Genomic DNA, 23552 nt, shown 5'->3' with positions numbered 1-23552 from the left:
TGGAAGAGTTCACCTTGGTGGTTGTTTCACCTTGTAATTCTCTCACTCGTGCCTGAAGTGCAGAAGTGGATGAATTACCCCACTTCTTCATGTCCTCCCCATGACTACAGAGGAAATACAACAAGGCAAGACATGTAGTCTTATCGTTGTCATTTGCTTGAATACGAGGTGTCTTAGCGTTGTCATTTGCTTGAATACGAGGACGTCTCTTTTTTATGGTTGAGATTTTCGATGATACTGCTCGGAAGGAACTCATGTTGATTAGCTTTTTCAATAGGCGATCGTGGAAATCCTGGTCTCCATCATCTTGTACCACCGTGGATTCATCTACATCAGGCACATTAGCCAATTTGTCAATAATGTCACTTTGTGTTCCCTCCATTTTGTTTAATCTTTCCACTATTTTGACAATGGCTGAAGTATACAGATTAACTTCTGTAGCGCTTATAAATAATTCAAGTTCCTGAAGCCTGCTAATTAGTTCATTCACAAGGGGTTTCCTTTCCCCTTTGCCATATACTAATGCAAGTGCACTGGCATGCTTTTCTGGAGCTGCCTTTGTAAAGTCACGCCACATTTGTCGTGGAACGCAGACTGCTTCAGGATCATGTAATTGGTTTGGATCATTACGATTGAATTGGGGGCTGTATAGCATTTCCACCAGAGCACTTTCTCTCAAAAATTGGATACCCTTCTCTATATCAGTCCATTTCTTTTTCTCAGGCTCCAAGTCCCGTTTAAAAGGGAATCTATCTCTTACTGATATCAAGATCCGCTTCCAGAGGGTCTAGGACCGATTTTGGCATGTGCCAATACTTCTGTCCACACGTGAGTCCTTGGAAATGCTACCCAGTTGGCGAGCTTCACTGCCATCAAGCCACACACTGTTGGCACCATTATCGCAGCAGCGAAGTAACCAAGTGACCATATGTTCTTTTGGATGACGTGTGAAATCCTTTCTTAGATCTCGAATTTCCCTCATTTTAAATGATCGATCAATAATGGTCGTAATACTTTGCTCATCTTTTGCTCTATCAAGAGTCCTGGGTGTTGATGGTGGCAGCTGTGTCGATGAGGCTGCCCCATCTCTAAGTTTGGACTCGAGAAATTCTCGTAAAGAAAATCTAACTTTTGGCTCCTCTTCTGACTCTGACCCTGACGCTTGTGTTATTTCCTCCAGGTAACCCTCCTTCTTTTTCCTCTCTCCTAACTTTCTCTGCTCTTCTAACTTCTGCTCCTCTAACATCTTCTAATACCCGTCTAACATCCTCTGCTCCTCCAACTTCCTCTGGTCTTCTGACTCCCCCTGCTCTCCTGAGTTTCCCTGCTCTCCTGAGTCCTGCTCTCCTAACTGCCTCCGCTCTTCCAACTCCTTCTGCATTTTCTCTAACTGAGTTGAAACTCGTTTTGTCTTTCGCCCTCTTACAGGGGCAACCAACATTGTATCTGGTGTCCCCGATGGTTGGCCCAATTGGACTACATGTGCCCCCGGTGGCTGGTCAGATTGGACTACATGTGCCCCCGGTGGCTGGTCAAATTGGACTACATGCGCCCCCAGTGGCTGGCCAAATCGGACTACATGTGACCCCAATGGCTGATCAAATTGGACTACATGTGTCTCTGGTAGTTGGTTAAATACATTCAGCTCACCCAGGAGGGCACATAGCTGGTCTCGGAGAGCATTCCGCTCAAACTGGACGGCACCGAGCTCAGTCTGGAGGCTGTCGTAGTTGGACTGGAGAGTGTTGTACCCAAACCGGAGAACGTTATGCTTGGCCTGGAGGCCATTGTGCTCAGTCTGGAGAGTGTTGTGCTCAGTCTGGAGAGTGTTGTGCACGGACCGGAGGGCGTTATGCTCAGTCTGAAGAGTGTTATGCTCGGACTTGAGGGTGTCGCAATTGGGTTGGGAGGCATAGTGCTTGGGCTGGAGGGTGCTGCGCTCAGACTGGAGGGCATCATACTTGGACTGGAGAGTGTTGTACCCGGACCCGACGGCATTGTGCTCAGTCTGGAGAGTGTTGTGCTCGGTCCGGAGGGCATTGTGCTCAGTCTGGAGAGTGTTGTGCTTGGTCCGGAGGGCATTGTGCTCAGTCTGGAGAGTGTTATGCTTGGACCGGAGGGCGTTATGCACGGACTGAAGAGTGTTGTGCTCGGACTGGAGGGTGTTGCGCTCGGACCGGAGGGCGTTATGCTCGGACTGAAGAGTATTGTGCTCGGGCTGGAGGGTGCCGCGCTCAGACTGGAGGGCGTCATACTTGGACTGGAGAGTGTTGTACCCGGACCAGAGGGCATTGTGCTCAGGCTGGAGAGTGTTGTGCTCGGTCTGGAGGGCATTGTGCTCAGTCTGGAGAGTGTTGTGCTTGGTCCGGAGGGCATTGTGCTCAGTCTGAAGAGTGTTGTGCTCGGTCCGGAGGGCATTGTGCTCAGTCTGGAGAGTGTTATGCTTGGACCGGAGGGCGTTATGCACGGACTGAAGAGTGTTGTGCTCGGACTGGAGGGTGTTGCACTCGGACCGGAGGGCGTTATGCTCGGACTGAAGAGTATTGTGCTCGGGCTGGAGGGTGCCGCGCTCACACTGGAGGGTGTCATACTTGTACTGGAGAGTGTTGTACCCGGATCAGAGGGCATTGTGCTCAGTCTGGAGAGTGTTGTGCTCGGCCCAGAGGGCATTGTGCTCAGTCTGGAGAGTGTTGTGCTCGGCCCAGAGGGCATTGTGCTCAGTCTGGAGAGTGTTGTACCCGGACCGGAGGGCATTGTGCTCAGTCTGGAGAGTGTTGTGCTTGGTCCGGAGGGCATTGTGCTCGGTCTGGAGAGTGTTGTACCCAGACCGGAGGGCATTGTGCTCAGTCTGGAGAGTATTGTGCTCGGTCCGGAGGGCATTGTGCTCGTACTGAAGAGTGTTGTGCTCAGACTGGAAGGTGTCGCAATTGGGTTGGAAGGCATCATGCTTGGGCTGGAGGGTGCTGCGCTCAGACTGGAGGGCGTCGTACTTAGACTGGAGAGTGTTGTACCCGGACCGGAGGGCGTTGTGCTCTGACCGGAGGATGTTACACTCAGACCGAAGGGCACTGTGCTCTGACCGAAGGGCGTTGTGCTCGGACTGGAGAGCGTTGTACCCGGACTGGAGGACATTATGCTCGGACCGGAGGGTGTCGAGTTTGGATTGCATACTCTCATTCTCGGCCCTGAGACTCTCTCTCTCAACCTCAAAATCTTCCCTCTCGGGAATGGTATTGAATAAGGCCCGATAAGCATTAGATAGGCCCCAAGTCATTTGTGCCTCCTTAGATCTGCCTGAGCCACAACATTCCTGTCTCAAATATGCGGTTCAGGAGTAAAGCTCCATGACACTAGAGATGTCTGCCCTCTAAAAGTCTCTCCAAAGTCTCTCCACACTCCCTGCCACTCAGTATTCTCTGATTCTAGGGAAGACTTCCTCCTGATGTAACAAACGTAATAAATCCAAGAACCAATAAGTAAAAAAGTCAACATTAAGTTCAGGGAGATTGACACAACTGACAGTGTGGTCCACTGGGACAACTGTTCATTCGAAGACTGCTTAAAGGATGCAAAGAAAAAAGGAAGAGCACGCTCAAAAGCCACCATTTCCATACTATTGGTTGCATTAGTTACATTAGTTGCTCCCTCTGGAGCTGCATGCAAATACCAAGTAAGCGTTGCTAACCATGCTTTCAATCTATTATACATTCCTATAAATTCATAGGAAAAAAAGGCTAGCTTAAACATAGTCCAATATTTTTGGAGCATTATAAAAGAGGAACTAATGAAATGCAGTACCTTATAAAGCAAACTTAGGAGAGGGAGAATTTTTTTTATTTATTTATTTTTTTTTCAATAGAGAGGGAAAGAAAGTAAATGATGTGGAATACTGATAGCAAAATTACAAAATTATTAAACCATGAGAAAGTGACTGAAGGAGAGTAGAGAAAGGGGAGAGAGATTGCAGGATATGTACGGTGTGAGCGGGCTGTGAGCTCACTCACAGACAGTGACAAGGTAAGTCTCACTGCAGACCATTCAGCTGCTTTTCATAGAGGGTTAATTTAATCTAGGACATCACGTAGCAGATCTGGCTGCAGGCACTGCATGTTTGTTTACTTTGTTAAAAGCCTTCTGCTCCAGCTGAGGGCTTTAGTGATGCAGTGTCAGAGCACAGCTCTGAAGGCAGCCTGCTTGTTGAGCTGCCCAGGGTGCTGCGGGGAGACTTGTGGGGGGAAGAAGCCCCCCGGCAGGGCTTCTGCTGCCACAGCTGCTACCTGGGGCAAAGGGATCACAGTTCCACTGCAAAACTGTATGTTTCCTAGGGCCCTTTGCAACAGGAGAGCCAAGGCAGGGATTTTCCATTTCCTGTTCTTAGGGAAGGAAAGAGGATTGGTGGTAGATATCTAAATGGGTTGTCAACTTTGAACACAGCTCTGAGACTCCCAAATATTTCTTCAGTCCATCCAGAGTTTTGTGAACAGTTGTTCACAGGTTGTTCTTTCAGCCTCTCCTTCCTAAAAGGATGCAGTCTGTTTCAGTTACAGTTGCTTTCTGCAGACATTAATAGTTCACTTGTCCTGTTAACAGGCTGATATCTCTGAGACAATTTAAAGTGCACAGAGGCTGGGGCTGGGGTCTCGAAGAGCAGATGCAGTAAAGAGGAAAATATCCGGGAGGCTGGAATACAATTATGAAATGAGAAGATAGAAAGAGCTCCCTAATCTTCTACTCCTTAAGAGATGCTGAAGGTCATGAAAATAAATACAAGTTGTGGAGCTGAATGATCATTTTCCCATGGGAAAGGAAAAATTTATAGTACAGCAGGAGGAGTGTCACTGAGAAAGGTCTGGACTTGTCATTATCTTCTGCACTCTGAACAGGACTCCAAGACCAGGAACAGCAGATGTCCAACAGCAGCTCCATCAGCAAGTTCCTCCTTCTGCCGCTGGGAGACACGCGACAACTGCAGCTCTCTCCCCTTTCTATCTCTTTATCTCTTTTGGCTATCTAGGCATTTTTGTTTTGTTCAGCATCATGACAACTATGTGACTAACACAGCCAACAGAGAAGCTGAACAAGCCATGATGCCCCAGCATAGAGTGCCATCACACACATCTATTTACAGCAGACCAGAAGTAGACACGTGTTATTGTGGTCTTTTACTATCAACCCCACTGCACGTGAAGAAAAAAGGGGGGAAGCTGAAAAACTACATGAAAAAAACACGTTCTTCATATACAAGAGGAATTCAGGTTGTCTGCATTAGGTATTAACAATGCGTTGTTCCGGCAAACTAACCCATGACTCCTCCCAAACACTCCCATCGTTCAGACCATGCTTGTGCTCTTCCTAATATCTGTAGGAGCAGGCACAGCACTGCAGAGGGACTTTAATGTAATGTCACAGGTGTGACTGCCAAGATTGTGAGCAGGAAGGGTAAAATGGGGAAGAAAACCCACTAATGTCTTTTCAGAACTTGTTCCTGGTGCTAGAAACCATCTTACCTACATAAATGAATGGACACCACTTTGTGGTGCGTAACACCTGACAACACATCTGAACTGAAAGGCAAAATAAGACACAACTATTTTCAGTGGGATAAAAATATACAAGAAAATAAATAAATAAATCACAAGTAAGGAATCAAAATAAACTTTCAGAATCAGAATTCCATCTCCAGAGGTGAGGGAGCACATGGTTATGGTGCTGCCCCATGCAGGGAGCATGGCAAGAGCCAACACCAAGCTGGTGCCTTGCCCTACAGAAGCCTGTTGGCTGGGAAAACTTGCAGCCAGAGTGCCTAAGGCCAATGATACGTAGGCAGGTGGGTGAGCTGGCAGCAGGCAAGGCAAGCTTGCCTGTCAGACAGCCTAGCCAAGGCCTGATTATTTCCACTGAAAGCTTTGGCGGAATCGAAACGTTTCCGTGGAACATTTCAATTCAGTCTAATCAGCATTTTTGGATGGAAAAGTCTTCTGAAGGAAAATTTACTTCCAACTCATTTGTTTCCGTGGCCAATGAGTGTGGTGTGGGTGTAAGGCATGGGCATGTCAGAGAGCTGGCAATTGACACATCCTTTGGCAGGCAAGAATCATCTCCCTCCTCAGTATCAACATACCATGCCACCCTTAGCAAACACCAGAAACTGATTTTGGCCATGATTTGGTGCATTTGGGGAGACAGGCTGGAATGACATGCGTGGGGGTGGATTTTACTGCGAGCAAGTCACCAAAGAGCTTATCAGAGTCTTTGGTAGACCTTATCACTGTGAAACCCTCGAAGACCAGAGTGTGAGAGAAGAGCAAGCAGTGTCTGTTTGCTTCTAAGGATGGACAGGAGGTTCCACTGATATGCATTGTTAATCCTGTTATTCTTAAGAAACCTTTCATCCTTTATCACTGTTGTTTGGGAGAAGCTGGGATCAATTAACTGATTAGAAGAACTGTTTGAGGAACAGGAATGTCTTGCTTGTAAGTGAATGCTATATAAGATGTACGCTGAACACAATAGAGACTACACTGATGCTACAAGAAACTAAGAGAGCTCTCTAACTCGACTGAGCACTGACAGACATGCAGTCAAGAACCCTGGACCTAGAGCGAACAGGAAATCCTGTCTAGGCATGGCAATATGTGTGGCCATCTATTGTCTCTTTGACTGTCTTTCTGTTGTGTTTTTTTTTTAATTATTATTTTGTTCCCCAGAACAGTGCATTTCAGAAATGCACAACCTAATACTTTGTAAATTTGACACCAGATTTAAGTCTAAGACTTTCATCAGTGAAACTGTTTGCTTATGCCAGAATTACAAATACACCCACAGACATGCATAAAAAGGATATTTTTGTCCTACTTTTGTGCAGGTGTTGAAATTACGTGGATGCTATGCTAAGATGGACAAAGTGGGGGTTTCTGTGTGTTGTGTGCGCATGTGCAAAACTCGCCTTCAAAAACCCAGTATCTTTATGACAGTAAACAGGGGAATCACCAAACCAACTGAAGGATGAGAAAAGGGCCCCACAGTAAGGGAGAGAAAGAAACTGTCACAGAAACTGGGACAGGAAGAGTGAAAAGATCGTTTATGTCAAAGCTGTTAGAAGAATGGGGAGTGCAGACACTGAGTGCAATAACAAGGGGGATAAAGGCCATAAGGATGCAACAGCCTGAGAACAGTGAGGTGATTAGATGTCCATAGGGCAAACTGGAACCAGTTTGGGGGCTGCCCCTCCTACAGAGTTGAAAGTTTACAGCGAGGAAGACGATGAGCCTTCATCCCCCACCATCCCCACGACTCACCATGCGCACAAGGGGGGAGGGACTGCATGCTAATGGGGTCTCAGGAATGTAATGAATATGTATTCCAATTCCTGACAGCTATTGATGATGTATTAGTTCAGCCTATATTTGCAGCACACTTTCTCATAATGGTGTGCAAGTGAGGTGGAGCTATCCCCCTTACACCAGGGTGTATGCTCATCACTCATTAAACATACCTGCTTTAGAACTACTTTGTGGTTATGGAGTTCGATTCTGCAAGTCTCCTGGAAGTGTTCAAGGAACAACTGGATGTTGTGTTGAGGGACATGGTATAGTGGCAGCTGTTGGTGATAGGTGAACAGCTGGATTGGATGATCTTTTAGGACTTTTCCAACCTTGGTCATTCTATGATTCTATGATTCCCTGTCCTTGTCTGTGTACCATATTTGTTTCAGCACTCTACGGGAGGACTCACCACATGTCTGGAATTAATCACCAACCACTTGAAATCCGGTGTTTAATTCAACAGATTTCAAAGTACGGTCAGGATGCTGTTGTTTTTCAGGAGTTGTTGGCCAAGAAGACCCAGGGACATCTCAGGGAAGACGAGTGGGAAAGACAAAAATAACATCCTCTGCTGCTGAGCTGGGCCAGGCTCCTGGGACACAGAGAGATCATACAAGTGGGCAGCGCTGCAGAGAGAACTCTGTGCCAAGGAGAAGCTCTTGTGCACAGCACAGCAGGGCTGGGGCATGAGCTGCAGGTGACATGAGGATAGAAGAGAAGGGAGAGAGAGCTCACAAAGTGTGTATGGTGTGAGCAGGCTGTGAGCTCACTGCAGGAGCATTGCACACAGACCACGACATGGTAAGTCTCTTACAGTAGGCAACACAGCTTCTTTTTCAGGAGGGATCACTAGACTGGGGACATCCCATAGCAGATCTGGCTGCAGGCACTTCATGTTTCTTTACTGTGGAAAAAGCCTTCTGCTCCAGCTGAGGGCTTCTGTGATGCAGCGTCAGAACACAGCCCTGAGGGCTGCGTGACCCAGAACGGCTGCAGGCTGTGCAGCCGGGGCTGCAGGCGGGTGCCCAGGGCTGTCCTGCAGAGCAGGGTCCCTGCTGTGCCCCAGGGGCTGTGTGCCGGGTATGGGATTTCCAAAGGGAAAGGAAAACTTTTATAGTATACCAGGAGGAGTGTCTCTGAGAATGGTCTGGAATTGTCATTATCTTCTGCACTCTGAGCAGGACTCCAAGCCCAGGAACAGCAGATGCACAACAGCAGCTCCATCAGTGAGTTCCTCCTGCTGCCATTGGCAGACACGCAGCAGTTGCAGCTCCTGCACTTCTGGCTCTTTCTGGGCATCTACCTGGCTGCCCTCTTGGGCAACAGCCTCATCAGCACAGCCGTAGACTGCGACCAGCCCCTGCACACCCCCATGTACTTCTTCCTCCTCAACCTGGCCCTCCTCGACCTGGGATGCATCTCCACCACTCTCCCCAAAGCCATGGCCAATGCCCTCTGGGACACCAGGGCCATCTCCTATACAGGATGTGCTGCACAGCTCTTTTTCTTTATCTTCTTTGCCTCAGCAGAGTATTTCCTTCTCACCATCATGTCCTATGACCGCTACGTTGCCATCTGCAAGCCCTTGTACTACGGGACCTTGATGGACAGCAGAGCTTGTGCCACCATGGCAGCAGCTGCCTGGGGCACTGGGGTTCTCCTCTCTCTTCTGCACACTGCCAGTACGTTTTCACTGCCTCTCTGCCAAGGCAATGTTGTCAACCAGTTTTTCTGTGGAATCCCCCAGATCCTCAAGCTCTCCTGCTCAGAATCAAATCTCAGGGAAGTTGTATTTATCATTTTTAGTGCCAGTTTATTCTATGGCTGCTTTGTTTTCATAGTGTTGTCCTATGTGCAGATCTTAATAGCTGTGCTGCGGGTGCCCTCTGAGCAGTGATGGCACAAAGCCTTCGCCACGTGTCTCCCGCACCTGACCGTGGTCTCCCTATTTATCATCACAGGCTTTTATGCCTATCTGAATCCCTATTCTGTCTCCTCCCCATCCATGGACCTGATGGTGGCAGTTCTGTACTCAGTGGTGCCACCAGCAGTTAACCCCCTCATCTACAGAATGAGGAACAGGGAGGTCAGGGATGTGGTAAAGTAAGTGATGACCAGATGTGTTTCAACTGCAGTGAACTGCCCATCTTTTGGAATTCATGACTTGTAATGCAGCTTTCTACTGAATCAAGCTCTCCTTTATTGTTTGTTTGTGGGGATACAAGAAAAGCTGTTCAGAGCAGCAGCTGTGGAGCAAGATAAACAGCATGGGAACCAAGGACACCTCTGCAAGGAGAAGAAGAGTCTCACAGCTCTGATTGGATATGTGCCTGCATGGACAGTTGAAAAGTGTTTTGTAGAATGCTTTGTTGACATATAAGGTGTTTGGGAAAGCTAGAAAATAACAACTTGTGAAGGTATATAAGGGATGTGAGAACTTGTAATAAACGATTTGGATCGTTCACATCTGAGTCCGTGCCGAGTCGCTGCATTTGTTTTCTTGGTTGTTTTTTGTTTGTTTGGTTTTTTTTGTTTTGTTTTTTTGTGGTTTGTTTGTGGATGAGCAAGGAGCTCATGCAGAAACTGAAAGGGAAGAAGAAGGTCCTTGAAATGTGGAAAAAGTGTCTGACCACATGTAGTCAGGGCCTGCAGGGATGGAACAAGGAAGTCTGAAGACCACCTGGGATTGAATGTGACAAAAGGATAACGAAAAATGCTTTTTAAAGTACGTTAGCAGTCAAAGGAAGACTAGGGAGACTGTGGGTCCCCTACTAAGTGAGGGGGGTGTTCTGGTAACAAGGGATTCTGAGAAGATGGAGATACTGATGGCCTTCTTTGCTTCTGTCTTGTGTGAAAAAGCTCTCCATCAGGAATCCCAGAACCTAGAGCTTACTGAGAGGGTCTGGGGACTGAGGGACTTCTCTTTAGTCAGGAAAGAGTTTTGCCACACCAATGTTCATAAATTCATGGTACCCGATGGGGTGCATCCATGGGTGGTGAGGGAGCTGGCAGAGGTGATTGCTGAATCGCTCTCTATCATATTTCAGACATCTTGGAGAACGGTGGAGGTGCCTGAAGACTGGAGGATAGCCAATGTCACTCCAGTCTTCAAAAAGGCAAGAAGGAAAATACAGGTAGTTACAGGCCAGTCAGCCTCACCTCTGTCCCTGGAAAGATGATGGAACAGCTTGTGCTGGATGCCATCTCTAGACAACTGGGAGAAAAGGAGGTTATCAGGAGTACCCAGCATGGGTTCACCAAGGGGAGGTCGTGCTCGACCAACCTTGTGGCCTTCTATGATGTTTTCACATCCTGGGTGGATGGGGAGAGAGTGGTGGATGTAGTCTACCTTGATTTCAGTAAGGCATTTGATACTGTCTCCCACGACATCCTTATAACAAAGCTGAGGAAATGTGGAATAGACTAGTGGACAGTGAAGTGGGTCGAGAATTGGCTGACTGGCAGAGCGCACAGGGTCATCGGTGGTGGTGCAGAATCTGGCTGGAGACCTGTAACCAGTGGTGTCCCCCAGGGGTTGGTGCTGCATCCAGTCTTGTTCAACATCTTCATCAGTGACCTTCACAAGGGGATATTGGTCACCCTCAGCATGTCTGCTGATAAAAAAAAGTTGGGAGGATTGGATGACACGCCTGAAGGCTGTGCTGCCATTCAGCAAGACCTGGACAGGCTGGAGAGCTGAGCAGAAAGAAACCAGATGAGGTTTAACAAAAGCAAGTGTAGAGTCTTGCACCTAGGGAGGAATAATTGCATACACCAGGACAGGCTGGGGGATGAGTATCTGGAGAGGAGCTCTGCTGAGAGGGACCTGGGTGGACACCTGATGGATGACAGGTTGGCCCTGAGGCAGCAGTGTGCCCTCGTGGTTAAAAAGGCCAATGGCATTCTGGGGTGCATTAAAAAGAGCGTGTCCAGCAGGTCGAGGGAGGTGATCCTCCCCCTCTACTCTGCCCTGGTGAGGCCTCATCTGGAATATTGCGTCCAGTTCTGGGCTCCCCAGTACAAAAAAGACAGGGATCTCTTGGAAAGAGTCCAGCAAAGGGCCACAAAGATGGTGAAGAGCCTGGAGCATCTCCCCTATGAAGAATGACTAAGTAAGCTGGGTCTGTTTAGCCCTGAGAAAAGCTGACAGAGAGGGGATCTAATCCAGATTTATAAATATCTGAGGTGTGGGGGCCATAGTGACAAGGCCAGTCTCTTTACAGTGGTACATGGAGACAGGGCAAGGGGAAATGGACTAAGCTGGAGCATAGGAAGTTCTGCACGAATGTGTGGAAGAACTTCTTTACGGTGAGGGCGATGGAGCACTGGAACAGGCTGTCCAAGGGTACTGCGGAGTGTCCTTCTCTGGAGATACTCAAGACCATCCTGGACGCCTACCTGGTGTAGGGAACCTGATTTGGAAGGGGGCTTGAACTCCATGATCTATGGACATCCCTTCCAACCCTTATGATTCTGTGATCCTGTGCGTAATGGGCACTTGAGACCGCAGAGTTATTTAGCTGACCAAATAGATGAGCTCACCAGGAGAAGAGACGGATCTTTCTCTGTTCCCCATCTACTGAAAATTCCAGAGCTTAAGGCATTCCACAACTGTGACACACCTACATTCTCTCACTGATGACACCTTCATTTGATCTGGGCTCTCATCTGAATGGCAGTTCCCTGGGGTGTCCAGCACACTCCCAGCCAGCTGGAAAATGCAGCTGAGGACCTTCAGGAAAGACATGCCCTGGTAGTCTCAGTGCTTGATGAACAACTGTGAGCCCCACAATGGGTCTCGTACCTGTGTGCCACTTTCTGAACACCAGTACCACGATGTAGATGCAAGGCCCAGCCAGGCTAAATCAAATCATGCTTCTGGAAGGGGATGCTCTTGATGAGTCTTTACATTAATGAGAGGACCACAAACAATCACTCAGTGAGCTCGAAATCTCTGTGGCTTTCCAGACCTAGGGTCTCGTTTGGCTCACAGAGACATGTTGGGGTGGTTCCCACCTCTGAACTGTACCAACCTGGATATGGACTCTTTATGACGGATGGGCAAGGAAGATGAGGAAAGTCTGCTTTTTGTGAGAGTGCACTGAGGTCTTCCTGGGGATGGAAGAGAAGCCAGCTGAGAACTGATGGAAAGGGCTCAGAGAGGAGAGTGGAAGGTTCTGTTCTGTGTATATATATATTTGGCAAAATTGTTATCCTTTTCTTTTTCTCCATCGTAGTCTGTAGATTAGTCTGATCCCTGGGTCAGGGATATTTCTAGAAAACTCCCCAGCCTTATCCGCTACTCTGATTATTACCCTTCATTGATAGTTCAGGCCGGCAGCAATGGGATTGCTGACAGGAGCCTGAGGATTATAAAAAATGATTTTAGGAGACTGGGGAAGTTAGTTGATGGAGCGGGCATACAAGTAGTGTTTGCCAGTATTCCTTTGGTGGCTGGGACAAACACTGAGATGATCAGGAAAAGTCATCTTATAAATGCATGGCTGAGAGGCTGGTGCAAATGCAAAAATTTTGGATTCTTTGATCATGGGGCAGTCTACTTGGCACCTGGCCTGAGGTTGGCTGATGGGAATTGCCTGTCTCCAAAAGGGAAATGGATACTTGCCCAGGAGCTGGTGGTACTTGTAGAGAGAGTTTTAAACTAGATAGTATTAGGTATTAGGAGAGAGGCGAGGGGCTCAGCTGAGGTGCGTCTACACTAATGCACACAGCATGGGCAACAAGCAAGAACAGTTGGAAGCCATTGTGCGGCAGGCAAACTATGACCTAGTTGCCATAACAGAAATGTGGTGGGATTGCTCCCATGACTGGAGCGCTGCAATGGATGGCTACAAACTCTTCAGGAGGGATAGGCAAGGAAAGAGAGGTGGTGGTGTGGCTCTCTGCATTAGGGAATGCTTTTATGCTACTGAGGCCCTTGACCTTGAAAGTCCAGGCGGACTGCCAATACCCCAGTTTATTTTGTAAACACTGCTGAGCTTTGCTTTTTTGACTTTTTTTTTTTCCTCTCTATTGAAGAAAAAAAAAAAAAGTTTTCTCTAGTAAATTTGTTTTACAAGGGACTGCATGTCATTAGTTCCTCTTTTGTGATGCTCCAAACATATTGGACCATTCTTAAGCTAGCCATTTTTTCCTATGAAGCCATAGGAATGTATAATGGATTGAAAGCATGGTTAGCAACGCTTACTTGGTATCTGCATGCAGCTCCAGAGGGAGCAACTAATGCAACTAATAGTACAGAAATGGTGGGTTTTGAGCGTGCTCCTCCTTTTTTCTTTGCATCCTTTAAGCAGTCTTTGAATGACCGGTTGGCCCAGTGGACCACACTGTCGATCGTATCAATCTCCCTGAACTTACTGTTGGTTATTGTAATAATCTCACTCAGTATCTGGAATTATAACCTCAGGAGGAAGTCTTCCCTAGAACCAGAGAATACTGAGTGGCAGGGAGTGTGGAGAGACTTTGGAGAGACTTTTAGAAGACAGACATCTCTAGTGTCATGGAGCTCTACTCCTGAACACTTAAAGAATCCTGAGAGTTTGACCGCATATTTGAGACAGGAATGTTGTGGCTCAGGCAGATCTAAGGAGGCACAAATGACTTGGGGCCTAGCTAATGCTTATCAGGCCTTATTCAATACCATTCCTGAGAGGTTGAGAGAGAGAGTCTCAGGGCCGAGAATGAGAGTATGCAATCCAAACTCGACACCCTCCGGTCCGAGCATAATGTCCTCCAGTCCGGGTACAACGCTCTCCAGTCCGAGCACAACGCCCTTCGGTCAGAGCACAGTGCCCTTCGGTCTGAGTGTAACATCCTCCGGTCAGAGCACAACTCCCTCCAGTCCGGGTACAACACACTCCAGTCCAAGTACGACGCCCTCCAGTCTGAGCGCAGCACCCTCCAGCCCAAGCACGATGCCTTCCAACCCAAGTGCGACACCATCCAGACTGAGCACAACACTCTTCAGTCCGAGCATAACGCCCTCCGGTCCGAGCACAACACCCTCCGGTCCGAGTACAACACTCTCCAGACTGAGCACAATGCCCTCCGGTCCGAGCATAACGCCCTACGGTCCAGGTACAACACTCTCCAGTCCAAGTACGACAATCTCTAGTCTGAGCGCGACACCCTCCAGCCCATGCACCACAGGGGGCACATGTAGTCCAATTGGACCAGCCATCGGGGGCACCAGATACAATGTTGGTTGCCCCTGTAAGAGAGCGAAAGACAAAATGAGTTTCAACTCAGTTAGAGAAAATGCAGAAGGATTTAGAAGAGCAGAGGGAGTTAGGAGAGCAGGGGGAGTCAGAAGAGCAGGGGGAGTCAGAAGACCAGAGGAAGTTAGAGGAGCAGAGGATGTTAGAGGAGCAGAGGATATTAGAGGAGCAGAGGATGTTAGAGAAGCAGAAGAAGTTAGAGGAGCAGAGGAAGTTAGGAGAGAGGAAAAAGAAGATGGGTTACCTGGAGGAAATAATACAAGAGTCAGAGTCATAAGAAGAAGAGGAGCCAAAAGCTAGATTTTCTTTACGAGAATTTCTCGAGTCCAAACTTATAGATGGGGCAGCCTCATCAACACAGTTGCCACCATCAACACCTGGGACTCTTGATAGAGCAAAAGGTGAGCAAAGTATTATGACCATTATTGATCAATCTTTTAAAATGAGTGAAATTCGAGATCTAAGAAAGGATTTCACACGTCAGCCAAAAGAACATATGGTCACTTGGTTACTTTGATGCTGGGACAATGGTGCCAGCAGTGCGTGGCTTGATGGCAGTGAAGCTCGCCAACTGGGTAGCATTTCCAAGGACTCACGTGTGGACAGAGGTATTGGCACATGCCAAAATCAGTCCTACACCTTCTGGAAGAGGATGCTGGTAGCGGTAAGAGATAGATACCCCTTTAAACGGGACTTGGAGCCTGAGAAAAAGAAATGGACTGATATAGAGAAAGGTATCCAATTTTGAGAGAAAAAGTGCTCTGGTGAAAATGCTATACAGCTCCCACTTCAATTCTACCGATCCAAACCAATTACATGGTCCTGAGACAGTCCGTGTTCCACGACAAATGTGGCCTGACTTTATAAAGGCAGCTCCAGAAAAGCATGCCAGTGCACTTGCATTAGTATATGGCAGAGGGGAAAGGAAACCCCTTGTGAATGAACTAATTAGCAGGCTTCAGGAACTTGAATTATTTATAAGCGCTACAGAAGTTAATCTGTATACTTCAGCCATTGTCAAAATAGTGCAAAGATTAAACAAAATGGAGGGAACACAAAGCGACATTATTGACAAATTGGCTAACGTGCCTAATGTAGATGAATCCACGGGACTCATTGCTCCCCATTCACAAGCTAATTCGCCAATTAGAGAATCAGGGAGTGATTAGCAAAACTCACTCGCCTTTTAACAGCCCCATATGGCCAGTGGGTAACACCAGTGGAGAATGGAGGCTGACAGTGGATTACCGTGGCCTGAATGAAGTCACACCTCCATTGAGTGCTGCTGTACCAGACATGCTAGAACTCCAGTATGAATTGGAGTCAAAAGAAGCTAGGTGGTATGCCACCATTGACATTGCTAATGCCTTCATTTCCATCCCATTGGCTGCAAAATGTAGGCCACATTTTGCTTTTACCTGGAGTGGTATTCAGTATACATGGAACCGTTTACTTCAAGGGTGGAAGCACAGCCCAACAATTTGCCATGGGCAATGCTCCTGAGCACTTGCAGTATATTGATGATATTGTAGTGTGGGGACATACAGCAGCAGAGGTTTTCAAGAAAGGGAAACAGATAATCCAAATTCTCTTGCAAGCCGGTTTTGCCATTAAGAGCAGCAAGGTGAAGGGGCCTGCCCAAGAAATCCAGTTCTGAGGTATAAAATGGCAAGATGGACATCGTCACATCCCAGCAGATGTGACTGACAAAATCACTGCTATGTCTCCGCCCACCAACAAGACAGAGACCCAATCTTTTCTGGGAGTAGTGGGCTTTTGGAGAATGTACGTTCCAAACTACAGCCACATAGTGAGCCCCCTCTATCAGGTAACACGGAAGAAGAATAATTTCTCATGGGGTCCTGAGCAGCAGCAGGCTTTTGAGCAGATAAAACAAGAGATAGACCGTGCCGTGGCCTTGGGGCCAGTACGGACGGGACAGGATGTGAAGAACATCCTCTACACTGCGGCTGGAGAGAAAGGTCCCACTTGGAGTTTGTGGCAAAGAGCCTCAGGAGAGATCAGAGGCCGACCCCTGGGATTTTGGAGTCGAGCATTGTCACGGGTTACTTAGATTTACCTATGCCCGTGACAGGGGAAGCCACCCCGTAGGGCCCCCCGGGGCCCGGAAAGGAGGGGGAAAAGGGGAATGGGATAAAAACAGCGGCAATCTAAGCAGGAAAAAATTCTTTTAATAAATATGATATCGAAATACAAGATAACACAATATAATATAATTGAGGCTAACAAATCGAACGAAACAGAGAGAGAGAGTCCCCGAAAACTGAGAGGCCTACTGTGAACACTAGGCGACACGGCTGGAACGGTTCCCACTCTCCGAGAAGTTCGAGAGAAGAAGAAGAACACTCCAGCTGGGGAACAAGATTATATAGCGTCCTGGTCCCTTGACTTATCACTGGCCGTGTTGTTCTCTAGGATATGTAGTCTTCTTCTGTGGACTGCACATTCAATATAAGTATCCATGCTTTACATGATGTTATGATGTGGAATGCTGATAGCAAAATTACAAAATTACAAAACCATGACATTCCACCCCTTATTCTACATTATTACATCATGGTTAATATATATATACATATATATACACGTATGTAAAACTCTGATAGCTAAATTGCATGTAACATAACTAAATGTATAACTATAATAACTAAAATACACTACACATGCAAACATATATGTATATATACATAAAATTATTGTCTGCACTCCCCCAGAATTAAATTCCCTTGTGGTACACATTGAACATCCCCATCCTTCTGCATTACCCACCAAGTGCACCCAGTTCCCTGGGCAAAGACAGTTCCACGGACAGGTTTGCCCATTCCAGAAGCTGGAAGGACCCAAACAGCTTTTCCCAACATGTTCTTTACATGTAGAACAAGGACCTTATCTCGTTCTATAGTGTGTAAGGGGCTAGATTGGCTAGGACCATCACGATTGACAGATCCTCTAGTATAGACCAACCAAGTGGCTTCTGCCAGATTCTTCTCCCAGTGCTTAAATGTTCCACCACCCATTGCTTTCAACATAGTTTTCAACAACCCATTATATCGTTCAATTTTACCAGAAGCTGGTGCATGGTAAGGAATATGGTAAATCCACTCAATGCCATGATCTTTGGCCCAAGTGGTTACAAGAGAATTTTTGAAATGAGTCCCATTATCAGATTCAGTTCTTTCCGGAGTGCCATGTCGCCATAGAACTTGTCTCTCAAGACCCAATATGATGTTTCGAGCAGTAGCATGGGGTACTGCATATGTTTCAAGCCACCCAGTGGTTGCCTATACCATGGTGAGTACATAACACTTACCACTGCGAGATCGTGGCAAGGTGATATAATCAACCTGCTACGCCTCCCCATGTTTTTACTTTTGCCATCGCACTTCCCTCCAAAAAGGTTTCATCCTTTTGGCTTCTTTAATTATGGCACATGTTTCACAATCATGAATAATCTGCGCAATAGCGTCCATGGTTAAGTCCACCCCTGTCTCTCTCCAATTTGTAGGAGGGAGGCAAGGTCCTTTGATATGTGTATACCTGGCGTGAGATTAAGAAGCAATGGTTCAAATGTTGGTCCAACCAGTTTATTAAAGTCCTAGGCGTTTTTAGGGAGATGGGGAAGGGAAGGTAGGCGATAGGGAAAGTAGGAAATATAAGCAAGGAGTCTTTGCAGATAGCAAAAGAGATATAGTCACCACCGTGGGTCCAGCGAGGTACACAGTAGGTCCGTTGATCTCAGGAACTCGTCTGATCACCGCAGAGGATGGGAGACAGCCAGGGAGCTCTGCAGCAAGCTGGTCCCGGGGTTCTTCCGACAAAGGTTTCCCCTCAGGGAATTCTCCGTCAAAGGTGTCTTTGGAAGTTTGTCTCCAAAGTCCCCAGTTTAGCGAGGGTCTTTTATCCCCCATTTCGGTGGGGGTTCTTCTTCTTCTTAACAAACGCTTCTTTGTAAAAAGATATAAAACTAACTTTTCTGACATTCCTGTCCCACAGATAAGCCAGCAAGGGTTGGAGGTCTCTGTTGCCAGACACAAGATTTACCACCTTCTGCAGGGGTCTGCTCCTCCCGGCAGCACTCCTGGAAAAGACTGCTTGTCTTGTTCCTGCTTATCTTTGCAGTCCTAAGCAGGGATGGCACGATAACACCCACCATTCACCCTCCTGGATAGTTAGCAGTTGCCTGTCAGAGTCTTATAATCAGAAAGGCCTCAAGAAAGCAAACTTTGAGACAATAAAAGAAAAACAGTCTGTCTTTCACAACCCCTCGGTCTCTGGCCCACGTATATGTCGCGTCTCTTCCTTGATGACCTGAGGTCTCATGAGCCCATCGAGCTAGGAATAATTCGCCCTTATTCTGCCAGTCCAAGTCGATTTGAGCCACCTCAATTCTGGCAGCTTTATCTAACTGATGGTTGTTTTGCTGTTCTTCAGTAGCCCGACTTTTGGGTACATGTGCATCTACGTGACGCACCTTTACAACCATATTCTTTGTATAGGCAGCAATGTTCTTCCATAGTTCAGCGGCCCAAACAGGCTTACTCCTCTGTAGCCAGTTATTTTGTTCCCACTGCTGTAGCCACCCCCATAAGGCATTTGCCACCATCCATGAGTCAGTATAAAGATACAGCATTGGCCACCTCTCCCGTTCAGCAACATCTAAGGCCAGCTGGACAGCATTTACCTCTGCAAACTGACTTGATTCTCCCTTACCTTCAGTGGCCTCTGCAACCTGTCGCGTGGGGCTCCATACAGCAGCTTTCCATTTGCGATGCTTCCCTACAATGCAACATGATCTGTCAGTGAATAGGGCATATTTCTTTTCATCTTCTGGTAATTCGTTGTATGGTGGGGCATCTTTAGCACGTGACACCTCTTCTGCTGGTGATGTTCTATACTTTTTATCTTCAATACTGAATTTCCTGGGCAGGTCCTTTTACTTTGCTTTGCTTAATAGCAAAGCCAGCTTGTAGAAGAATTTGGATTATCTGCTCTCCTTATGTGAAAACTTCCTCTGCTGTATCGCCCCACACAACAATGTCATCAATGTACTGCAGGTGTTCAGGAGCACCTGCATGTTCCAATACAGTTTGGACCAACCCATGGCAAATAGTTGGGCTGTGTTTCCACCCCTGGGGCAAACGGTTCCAAGTATACTGAATGCCCCTCCAGGTGAAGGCAAACTGTGGCTTACATTCTGCGGCCAAAGGAATAGAGAAGAAGGTATTGGCAATGTCAATGGTGGCATACTATTTGTCTGCTTTTGACTCCTGCTCGTACTGGAATTCCACCATGTCCGGCACAGCAGCGCTCAATGGGGGTGTGACCTCATTCAAGCAACGGTAGTCTACTGTCAGCCTCCATTCTCCACTGGCTTTAAGCACAGGCCATATTGGACTGTTAAAAGGTGAGTTTTACTGATCACTCCCTGATACTCCAACTGGCGAATCAAATCATGAATGGGGAGCAAGGAATCCCTGTTGGTGCGATACTGCCGTCTGTGCACTGTCTTTGTAGCAGTCGGTACCTGCTGCTCTTTTACTCGTAGCAGCTCCACAACAGACGGGTCCTCTGACAGGCCAGGCAAAACAGACAGCTGCTTAATGTTGTCCATATCTACAGCAGCTATCCCAAAGGCCCATCGATACCCCTTAGGATCCTTGAAATGCCCCCTTCTGAGGTAATCAATACCCAGTATACATGGAGCCCCTGCGCCAGTCACAATAGGACGTTTTTGCCAGTCTTTGCCAGTGAGGCTTATTTCAGCCTCCAGCACAGTCAATTCTTGAGAGCCCCCAGTCACTCCAGAAATATGGATTGATTCTGTCCCTTCATGACTGGAGGGCATTAGGGTGCACTGTGCACCGGTATCCACCAGCGCCTTATATTCCTGTGGTTCTGATGTGCCAGGCCATCGAATCCACACAGTCAAATAAACTCTATTTTCCCTTTCCCTCCCCTGACTGAGGGCAGGGCCCCTCTATTGGTTACCTGTGATGACTGGAGCAACTCCACTGGTGGTTGGTTTGTCTAGTAGTTCTTTCACCCGTGCTCATAGTACAGAAGTAGACTGATCATTCCACTTCCTCATGTCTTCTCCACGGTCACGTAGGTAGCGCCATATGGAAACACGTGGTGCAATCGTACTGTTGTTCTTTGCTCGAGCTGGGAAGCGTGTGCGTTTAATAGCTGAGACTTTTGATGATACAGGTGAGGAGTAGGACTGGAATACTTTGATCAGATCCTTCATTAGACCTGGTGGCCCGTACGAGGATTGACCTTCATCAGTTGTTTCTGATACTATTACGGGATCATTACGATTAGTTGATGGAAACAATTTCTTGTACATTTCATCTAGTCGGTCTTCTAGCCGTGAGATGGCAAAAACCGTGGCACGCAGTTGGGGGAGCTGCTGATCGACGGTTTGAAGCATTGTAATCAGCTTAAAAACTCGGGGCCATCTGTCCTCGAATCCTCTAGATGCTGTTACCAATGACTGCAATTTTCTCTGGTGCTGTACTTGTGATTTTCTGCCACATGTCAGGATCGGCCCTCACTCTCTCCGGATCATGTTCGCTTGGATCAGGGTTGTACAACATTTCCACCGTGGCCAATTCCCTCAGGTACTGGATACCTTTTTGGACGGTATTCCAACTAGTAATTTTAAACTTCAAAGCATCCCTGTAGGGGTACCTTTCTCTCTCAGCTTCTAACAGCCGCAACTAGAGAGTGGCAGCTCCATCCGTACATCTGTTAATCCCTCTGTCAACACCTGCATCTTAGGCAAGGCTTCCTACTTGGCGAGCTTCATTACCATCTAGAGACAAGCTGTTGGCCCTGTTGTCCCAGCAGAGAAGCAACCAAGCAAGGATACCTTCATCTTGGCGCCATGTAAACTCCTTTCTTGAGCCTTGGATTTCAGTCAGCTTCAGAGGTCAACGATAAGTGATTTCCTCCTCATCATCAGTCTCTTCTTCATGCCTCTTGGTTTTTCCCTTTGCTTATTTCGGTACTGCTCCATGCCCGGCACCTGGGTCTTCTGCTGCGCCCCCCTCTGCTTCTCCTTCTTTTCGTTCTAGACGCATGGACACCCGTTTCCATTTCTTGCCTTCCTCAGGGGTGACTGATATTGCTACTGATGCCTCCTGTGACTGATCAGAGATAACTTGGGCTTGAATCTCATATCGGAATCTCTCTCTCTCCAGAACAGTATGATACAAAGCACGGTATGCATAAGCCAAACACCATATAAGGTTTACCTCCTTAGATCTCTGACCCAAATACTCACTTAATTTCTCAGGGTCCCTTAGGTGTTCAAGAGTGAAATCCCATGACACTGCGGGTCCCCATGCTTCTAAGACTTTTCCTAAACCATTCCATATTTCCTGCCAGTCATCATTCTCTTATTCAGGAGGAGACTTTTGCATGGAACGAATTTATAGGATTACACATACATTCATTAATATTGATAACATGGATACAAGTATGAACCCTATCTCAGTTATTGAAAGGCATGCGGAAATCTGAGAGTACAGCCTACAAAAAGCAGGTTTTTTTAGCTTGTACACTGAATTAAACATGGTGATGTTTGTAAAATTGCCTATTCCATCTGGGATGCAAGTATTTGTAAGATTCGCAATTCCATCTGCAATGGAAGTGTTTGTAAGATTTGCAATTCCATCTGGGGTGTAGATGCCAAAATTCGGACCATACCACATCTCATATAAGTACCAGGCAGGTGTCTCCATCAGTATCCACCTTATTAGGCCATATACCTGCACAATTCCACAACAACAAATTATGGTGTTAATAGTTGATCAATACTTTGAGAAGATCTTAATTGCTTTCAATCCCTTAAACAGAGCAACTGGGATGGAGAGTGGATTCATAGCTGGTAGGTTCTGTAAAAGTCAGAGCTAGCTAGCTTTGCTCTAAGGGAGAAAGAAATCCCTTTGTTTTCTATACAAAAGTTAGATAGCAATGCTGAGAATGTGCAGCTGCCCTTGATGTTGACAATTCGTCTGGTATTTCAAGGTCACGTTCTCAGTGAGCAGCTACAAAAAGATAACACTCCCGTAACACAGCTAACGATGCTCATTGGGAGCTAAGAGAGAGTCGTTCTAAAAGCTAAAAATCTCTATGCCCACATTCTCCACCAATAAATCTGTCACGGGTTACTTAGATTTACCTATGCCCGTGACAGGGGAAGCCACCCCGTTGGGCCCCCCGAGGCCTGGAAAGGAGGGGGAAAAGGGGAATGGGATAAAAACAGCAACAATCTAAGGAGGAAAAACTTCTTTTACTAAATATAATATCGAAGTACAAGATAACAGAATATAATATAATTGAAGCTAACAAATCGAACGAAACAGAGAGAGAGAGTCCCCGAAAACCGAGAAGCCGACTGTGAACTCTATGCGACACGGCTGGAACGCTTCCCACTCTCCGAGAAGTTCGAGAGAAGAAGAAAAACACTCCAGCTGGGGAACAAGATTATATAGCGTCCTGGCCCCGTGACTTCTCACTAACCGTGTTGTTCTCTGGGATATGTAGTCTTCTTCTGTGGACTGCACAGTCAATAGAAGTATCCATGCTTTACATGATGTTATAATGTGGAATGCTGATAGCAAAATTACAAAATTACAAAACCACGACAAGCATATAAAGGGTATGAGGAGCCCAACACTCCAACTGAGAAGGAGATCTTAGCCGTGTATGAGGGGGTTCGGGCTGCTTCTGAAATAGTTGGGACAGAGGTTCAGCTTCTTCTAGCACCTCGCTTGCCAGTAATAAACTGGATGTTTAAAGGACAGGTTCCCTCCACCCAGCAAGCTACTGATACCACTTGGAGTAAGTGGATTTCATTAATTACTCAACGAGCTTGAATGGGAAAACTCAGCCGTCCTGGAATTCTAGAAGTGATCATGGACTGGCCTGAGAGTGAAAAAACTGAAATACCACCTGCAGAAGA

At 47.0% G+C, this 23552-nt stretch overlaps 1 pseudogene; it reads left to right on the top strand.

Moving 5' to 3' along the window:
- Positions 1 to 8529: 8529 nt before the first annotated feature.
- Positions 8530 to 9495, top strand: LOC146754526 (olfactory receptor 14A16-like; annotated as a pseudogene).
- The last annotated feature ends 14057 nt before the right edge of the window (positions 9496 to 23552 follow it).

The sequence above is a fragment of the Coturnix japonica genome, chromosome W (assembly GCF_054131305.1).
Source record: "Coturnix japonica strain WE chromosome W, WE-NBRP24, whole genome shotgun sequence".
Classification (NCBI taxonomy): domain Eukaryota; kingdom Metazoa; phylum Chordata; class Aves; order Galliformes; family Phasianidae; genus Coturnix; species Coturnix japonica.
Note: the sequence above shows the minus strand (reverse complement) of the source record. Positions and strands in the feature narration are given on the sequence as shown.